The sequence below is a fragment of the Amblyomma maculatum genome, chromosome 11 (genome assembly GCF_055883805.1).
Source record: "Amblyomma maculatum isolate TAMU_Amacu chromosome 11, ASM5588380v1, whole genome shotgun sequence".
Classification (NCBI taxonomy): Eukaryota; Metazoa; Arthropoda; class Arachnida; order Ixodida; family Ixodidae; genus Amblyomma; species Amblyomma maculatum.
Window position 1 is genome coordinate 89,486,366 of NC_139354.1, and position 8,505 is coordinate 89,494,870.

At 41.5% G+C, this 8,505-nt stretch overlaps 1 long non-coding RNA gene across 1 annotated transcript; it reads right to left on the minus strand.

The window, feature by feature from the left end:
* Window positions 1-223: 223 nt before the first annotated feature.
* On the minus strand, window positions 224-8,039 carry LOC146174351 (uncharacterized). The gene is made up of 3 exons (XR_014702101.1): window positions 7,596-8,039; window positions 5,571-5,720; window positions 224-544 (listed from the first exon to the last, which is right to left on the minus strand). It is a non-coding gene; the product is annotated as an uncharacterized LOC146174351 (long non-coding RNA).
* Between the last annotated feature and the right edge of the window lie 466 nt (window positions 8,040-8,505).

The following is an 8,505-nucleotide window of genomic DNA, read 5'->3' on the forward strand; positions in this document are numbered from 1 at the left end:
ATTGATGATGTCAAGATTACACATTTTGTGGCACTGCCTGCGCAGGCCATAAAATGCAGCCTTTTTCATTCTAGCCATATTCGTGACAGCACATCGAACTTGCTGGGACAATAATGGCCTTTCAAATTGGAGTGGCCATATAAATTCAAATTGTTGCTCATGAGCAACCAGTAGATATTCACAAAACAAGGGCATGGTTCACAAAAGATAATATTTATTGCAATTGTTACTATAGACGGCAGTTGTTACTAGCCAGCGCTGAGGGCACACACAGCAGCAGTTAGCGGGGCAGTGGCAGGGTTGGTCAGGGCAGGGCGGGCTCTCGGGAAGTGGAAGGGGTCAGGGAGCTGGAGGGCACACTCATAGGCGTAGTGAGGGGGCTGACCCTGCAATTGCATTCACAGGTGGCATGCCTGGTTCGCCAGGGGAGATTTCAGCATAACGCCTTTTTCTTCCACCCCCCTGTCACAGGAACCAGGCAGCCACCTGCGAATAAATGCGTGTGCCTCCAAATCGTCCACCCCAACTTTTTCGCAAATGGCACCTGCACAAAAACAATGAGGAAACAAAATTTACAACACTATTACGAGGCATATAAAATCGCGCGCATTATTTTAGGAAGATGTAGAAAATTCCAGGATTCATGTACCGAAATTTATGGTCAATGAGAAACACTATACTGATGAGTTCCAGACTAGTTTCAGCTGCCTTGGGTTTATTAGGATGAAAGACGCACATACATTACATAGCATGTGCCCTGTTGCATTTTGATCTCCTCCACAGCAATACGGCTGAGACAGCCAGTGTTTCATCCCACACTAGGAATTAGTGCTTGATTATCGGCTGTCTCCGCATATGACTGGCGCGCTAGTTTTTTGCCGCTCCTACGCTTTCTGCGATGTGCAAACAGTTTATACTAATAATCGTTACCAAGAGAATGTTCGGCGACCATTTTCATTTTTTTTAAATGGCTAGATATAATATACACAAGCGATCTAAGCCCACGACTGCTGCACTGGCCGCTGGTTAGCTGATATACGCTTTTGACTGGTTTTGTGGGTAGTTCACTTAAACGGGAGCTCACTTAAACGGGTAGCTCACAGGTGCATCATTTTTACACATATACTGCTTGTCCAAGCAAATTTGATCCAAGGGATAAAAAAAAAAAACATTTCGGAGGCAGGCAAAGGAAACCAGATATATATTGCTGGAAGCTATCTTGAGCGCCACAGAAAAGGTTTTGTTTGGAATCCTTATTGACATTATTTACCTAAATTACTGATTAATGACTTACACAATAAATGGTGTTGCTACTTTGAAGAGTACCGGCACAATCCACGTTTGATTATTTGTGATAAAGAACCCTCACGTCTGCATTTTGAACGCCAGATACAATAGGAAACCGCGAAAATACAGAAATCTGATTCCCGGACAATACAATTGAGGCCTTGGCTTGGCTCGACAGCCCTGTGTAGCGTTAGACCTACAAGTTGCCTATGGTTGCTTCGTCCGCGCCAGCACATCGTCCAACAAGACTGTATTTGTATTTCACAGCTGAAAAATACTGTTAAACTCATTTATATCCTTACCGCTTTGTAGTCATTATCCGCATTGCAAAGTTCGGCGCGCTCATTGTAACTCGAGCCTTCATGTGCGCCAAAGGGCCGACGCGAAGCAACCATCGCCAGCATATCACCCTTACTCATGCATGGGGCTAGCAATCTTAGCGGCAGGTTGTTTTGTCCGCTCAAAATCATGTTGTGAGCAGCACAGTTGAGGTGCGCGAATGGGCTGGTAACGGTTTCGGTATCTACATAACCCGGAATTTATCTACAGCTGGAAAAAAAGGTACACATGAGGTTTCTAACCGCAAATATTGAAACAGGGGTTTCCGAACGTGCTCACCGACTCTGTAAGTCCTATTTATTGTCTAAAGTGAATATTTAGTACTTGAAGCGAATAACCTCACGTCCCCACGTACAAAATAAAAATTTTCTGCGCTGTCCTAAGTGGCTGCCAGCAATGCACCACCGGTTTCCATCGTCTGTTTCTAATGGTTTATTTATAACCCTTGGCTCAAGCTATGGGGCGCAGCAGGTGTAATGTAGCTTGAATAAAACCTGCAAGAGATCATATATATGGGTAGATTTGTAAGGTTTACAGATTTCACTTACAAATTCTACAGGAATCGCGTCACTGCGGCCTTTCTTTAAAATTGACACGTAATAGCGCTATATTCGTGGTTAAAATAAAGTAATCAACGCATTAATTCAGCTTAGCAAATGCAGCTGTAACAGAAAGTGAGGGCTGGCTACACCTAAGGTGTGCCTAGCTTTCTAATTTTCTTAGATGGCACAACCGTGCGAAATATGGAATATTAAAAAAAGCCCCTGATATTGGCTTTCTCACAGCGTATTATGGGTGCCTTAGATAAGAAACATAATCGAGGTCCCATGGCCATCTTTCGTTTCCAATGAAATTCTTATATGTGGTGGGCAAGTATCTAGACACAAAAGAATTAATCTTAGTTTTTCAAGATACGCGTAGTTTCCTCGAAAAAAAAAACAATTGTATGGTATATCTCTAGAGGTAGAAAACGCTGTTTTTGCCATTTCAAAATGTTGCAAGTTTGGATACCATGATTTTGTCGTCTGCTCTTTTTTACTCACTAAATATATGCAGGTTTTATATTTACAAACACTATTAGGAACCTATTTTGTTTTTGCAGTTGTGTTATTAAAAAATCGCAAACTTTTCTTCAGGAGCGATACGCTGCAAAAATATTCATTTTTAACCTTATGTACTGGCATATGATGCATTAGGTTGGTTGCACTAAATATGTTTTCACTTCCTGACGCATGTTCTTAATTCCAGGCAGTACCTGGAGCTCCAGACCACTAGGTGTGTTCTCCACAACGCATCAAAATTGCTCAGAATTCGAAAACAGCAGTAAAGGACAAATTTGCTGCAATTAAAAAAAGATCATCTCCGATTTTCATTCAAATCCCTCTCAAAAATCTTCAGTACCTCAAAAATATCACGGACTAAAAAGTGTTGCGTTATACTGTTTAAAAATATAACATTAAATATTAAACCGAGTGCTTGTGCTGATAATGGCCAAACTCAGCCTGCATTCTTGCAAGATCGAATAATATCTTGGCACAGAAACTATTTTTCTACATTATCTAGGTTCCATTCTTTATTTCTGAAAAAATTTGAAGCTCTAGATTTGTGTGTGTATCTGAATATTATTTTGAAATTGGACAAAAGTAAGAAAATGGTAAAATAAGGAAAACTGATTAGAATTGAAGAAACGGCCGCAACATCAATTTTTATCAAAATCTGTGGAAACAATGCAAAATACTTTGTTAATTTGAGTCAGTAAATATATTGAATTCTGCAAAATGTAATATTAGAAATATAAAAATGCTTGTTTTTGTTCTATAGATGTGCTTATATGGCTTCCCCTTATGGAATAGGCATCAAAACTTCAATTTAGTATTTGCCTAATTTAGTTACATTTTACCTTAAGTAAAATTTAAAACATTGTCAGCGCTTAACACCGTTTTTCTGCTTCTGGGACAAATACTTAATATAGCTTAAAATGGTATTAATTCACTATTTCTGTCAATTTCATGGCAGAACGCAAGTGAAGGCTGAACTTTTTCTTTGTCCTGCATTCTTTTTTATTGCTAGGTGCAATAGTATTCAGTCTAGGTTATTAATATATTATTCCATTTGTAAGCTTTGACCACCACTAACAATACTATATTTTTGAAGACGATTTTTCAATGTGTAATTTTTATAATTACAATCTTAAGCAAATCGCTTTCCAGCATAATACTTTTGGTGGCGTTACAGAGAACACACATGGCAGCTTAGAGCTCCAAATTCTGCCTTAAATTAACAATATGACCTGCGTAATAAACACAGAATATTTTAGTGCAAACAACGCAATGCGTCACGCCGGTATGTAAGGTTGAACATTAACATTTTTGTAGCGCGTTGTTCTTGAAGCAAAGTTTGCGATTTTGTACTAAATCAACTGCATCAATGAAACACACTTTTAATACTTCTTATACAAGTAAACGTTACCCAAATGCGGTGAGTAAAAAACAGTGGATGACAAAATTTTACGCAACCAACCGGCCTCCAAACGTGCAACTTTTTGAAACGACAAAAACGGCGTTTTCCAGCTTTAGTGACAGGCGTTTTTTTTTTTTTTCGAGAATACTACGCCGCATCTGGCAAACCTAAGGGTCATTCCTTTGTGTCGAGACATTAGCCCACGACATATGAAAATTTAATTAAAAAAATGGTCATGGCACCACGATTACTGTTCCTGTCCGAAGACATCCATATTTGTTTTCATTTCGTCTCTTCAACAGGCTGGTTTAGCCAATGCGGTGAATAAAAATATCATCGCATATATTAAAGATTTTCGCGCTATATGTTATACCTAAAGCTACCTATATTGTCACAACTGTCATACATTATTTGTAGCTGAAACATCACAAAAGGGATTCGATTGCAAATTGTTCGCTAGGTAAATAGACGTACGAGATGACACACGTATACTTTGTAGAATACGATTTAGGAAAGAGCAGATACAAACTACAGGCGAATAATGCTATGATATGGAGCATATGTATTACTCCGGTTAACAGTAAAAAAATCAACTTTTAACATATTAATATATTCGACAAACTATTGCATGCTCACATAGGAACACAATTAATGAGCTCATCCACGCATCTAATGTCTATGGGCATTAGACGTGTGGATGACTTCGTTTTATTCCAATTCGTGCGTCACTCAAAATAATTGAACGAGAAAAAAGTTAATGTCTACACAATTCTCAGTGAGTATACCACAAATTATACTAAGGTGCTTCATATATTTCACATCACCTAGCAAGTGAAATGGGATAACAGAAGTAATCAGACTCTAACCCTGATCAGCATTTCGCTTTTGCGCCATCGTTGTAAGTTTTTAGGCAGGCTTTTCCACTGATTATCCTCTTCTTTATACCCCTGCCACCCACAAGACACAAATCTTCTGGGGGTACCGAACTGTTGGTTTTCGCACCAGTGATACAAATTAATCGATCCATTTATACGTAGAAAACACTCTCGATGCGCACCTAAAAAAATGAAAGCATGTATGTGTAGGCGAAATCATTCACCGGCGATTTAATAATATTGTTAAGGGGATGCACTTAATGTAACAGCACTGCGATGGGCTGAACTCGGCGCTGAGACTTCAGTAGCCGTGCAGTGTCCACTCTGTGAGCGTCGTCCTCTTTCTCAACGCTTTGTCGTCGTCGTCTTCGTCAGTGAGCACATCACTTTGGTACCGCGTTTCCAGGTAACAATATGATTTGAACAATAAAATCAAAGAATCACACTCGAAGTAACAAAAAAGTGGTGGAGAGATAGGAATTGAAGCAATGAAAGGCGGTTGCTTTCTGCAAGAAGCCAATAGCAAGAGGTCCACCGTCTATAAGAATAGGCAATAAAAATAAAGCATATTTAAAGGTGCATGCAGCAGTTACAGTGATGCAGTGCTACCTTTTTTTAGGCAGGCTTTTCCGCTGATTTTCTTCTTCTTTATTGCCCTTCCAACCACAGGACACATATCTTCTGGGGGTTGTCGGTTTTCGCACCAGTGATACAACTCAATCGATCCACTTCTACGTAGAAAACGCTCCCGATGCGCATCTAAAAAAATGAAAGCATGTATGTGCAGGCTAAATCATTCACACATGATAAAACAATATGATTTGAACAATGAAATCAAATGATCACACCCAGAGCAACAAGAAAGTGGTGGAGAGATAGAAATTGAAGCAATGAAAGGCGGTTGCTTACTGAACAAAGCCTATAGTAAGAGGTCCTGCGCCTATAAGAATAGGCAATAAATTAAGGCACGTTTATAGGTGCATGCAGCAGTTAAAGTGATGCAGTGTTACCTTTCTGTTTCACTGCAGTGATTGGTATAAATATTACAGCAATTGCTAGGCATCTCAGGTAACCCTATTGAAAACTTCATCCAAGGTACCGAGGAGCAGTGGCGTGTTATTTGCAGCTGTTAACGGAAAGACAGGCTGTCCTATGAGTGCATGCTCATTTCCTCCTTTTTGTATACTTGAATAAAAGCGACTGAACAGTGAGTGTTGTAAGAGGTGCAGCGTCCCTAGGAATGGGGAACAAAATTAAGTTTTAGTAAACAGAGGTACAAAAAGAAGCAAATATGCCTGCAATAATAGCATGATGGCCTACCTTTTGATCAACAGCTGTAAACAACCTGTCACTGCCAGTCGGTTCTTTAGATAGGCTTATCAATGCCAGAGCTTAAAGCTAAGAGCAATATGAGTAATGTTTATTGCGGTCACGGCCGTAAACAATTCTAGCGGAACACTCCATTACTGTAACTATTCAACCGTCCATTTATACATATCGTTCATTAAAGAACCATGCACATCATATTAAGTTGCTCTTTTCTACTCCCAAATGATTTCCTATAGAATTAGAATACGTGGATCGCTGCTTCGGTTTCAACATTCTTGCACGATGGCTATGGCGTGCACTTCATGCATACGGTACGGCACGTGAGGTACAAAGAGCTGTAATTGCCGAACAGGCGGACCTGACGTCCTGTCCCATTTCGCATGAAAGTGCGCGCCGTCATCGAGCGCTTCGCGAGCAATATATTTCGGACGATATGGTTGCCTCATACCGGCCGTCAATGTTTTGTACATTGTGTCCCGCGTGCACGTTGTTTACTTTGCAGTGACAGGGACGCAGTGCACACACGGCTGATGCGCCTTTTTGCTTGTTTTGTTATTTTCCTCCGCCTTCGAAGCGCGTCTGCGAAACCGCTCTCCTATTGTCGCCGCTTCCTGACAGCGCGCCCTCACCTGAAGGTGCGTTCTCAGAAGGGGGGCGTCGATTAAGAAAATTTTGAAAAGGGGCTCACTTGCGCTGTTAACGGCTTTCAAATCCTCAATATGATATTAACCATTATAAAAGTGGGGGTTCATTATTACTAAAGTATAGCCTAATCATCAAGCGGCATCACGCACATGTCTGCCCCACTGTAAAATTCGCTTGCACAGACGGCACGAACAGTTTTCAAAACTTCGTCTGTACATCTGAAAACAAAAAACTGCCCTTAACTCTTAACAAAATCCAAAACCTGTGTGAACATGGCTTCCTGCGCGCAGAAGAGAGGCTGTCCAAAATATATGTACAAAGCCGGGCGCATAGTATCTGGTTACTAATTGATTGCGGCGCGCTGCACAGTCAAAAAACTGCGCAAATGGCTGCCTGCAGTGTTCTGTCACGTGTTGGTGGCATACACACCTGTTACGCACGGCTCCTCTATTTTCGGCGCAAATGCTATTCATATCGCAGCCAGCAAATAAGTCCACGCACTTGCTTGCATGTAACCCGGACGAAAATTCGCTTAGTTCTTGAAGTCATGCTTCGCGCAGTTGTTTCGAGGAGAATAAGGAAAGAGAACATTTGGGACTGGTAGGAGATTATATAGAACCAATTATGAAGCAATGGCATGCTGCAAATATATATACTCACGGTCTAAGATGACGGCGTTCACTGAGTCCGATAATGCCGATGGTATCCCGCCGTTGCTGTAATCCGTACTCCGGCGACATTTCACAGCTCAGCTATTCACTGATATGTAGCAAGCACCAACCGGAGCACATGGACATGTATAGGCGCAAGAGAAAATTATGCACAGCACAATGAAAAAGAAAATTAATGAGGGAAGAAATTAAAGAAGGGTTTAAGAAGCTGTCACAAGTCTTGTAGCGTCTCCAACAAGCTCTGAAATGAACGCTTCGGGAGGAGGCCGCACAGCAGCGCAGCTGGGGATGCTGTCTGTTGTGTCTTGCACGTAGACGCGTAGGCGAGGGGGAACAACGACCCGCTCAACCAGCGCGTGATTCCCGCCGCGGTGTTGTGTTCGCAAGGGCTGCGCGTGGGAACGAAGGACCAACGACCCTCTCAACATTCCATTCCTCCTTTACCCAGCCCTCTTCTGCTTGCACCGGCCGGCCGTGACTTCGGACCGTGCCGATGAGCGGCCGCCAGCGCGCACCGCTCGAGTCGAGTTCTAATAAATAGTTTTGTTTTGTGTGTTCGCAAACGCATTGTTTCTTCAAGCCAACCACGGACAAACATTTTCTAAAAAAATAAAAAGCCTCCCCATCTACCATCCACATTCTTGCGTAAATCCATACAGCTGGTGCATCGACAAATGCGCGCGTCCCCTCCCTTTCGCCACCTATGATCGAACAAAGGATGGTCGTTCGACCTTTTATATTTACTTCAAAATATTATTACTGTTGCGTGATGACTGATTAATAATGTCAAAGAGGCGGAGTTCCGAGCTTCTCTTCTATTCTGGCCAACTTTGGTTATAGATTATACAAATTATGCTCAAGTTAGCTAGCTGAAAATTATCCGACTAAATATATACATG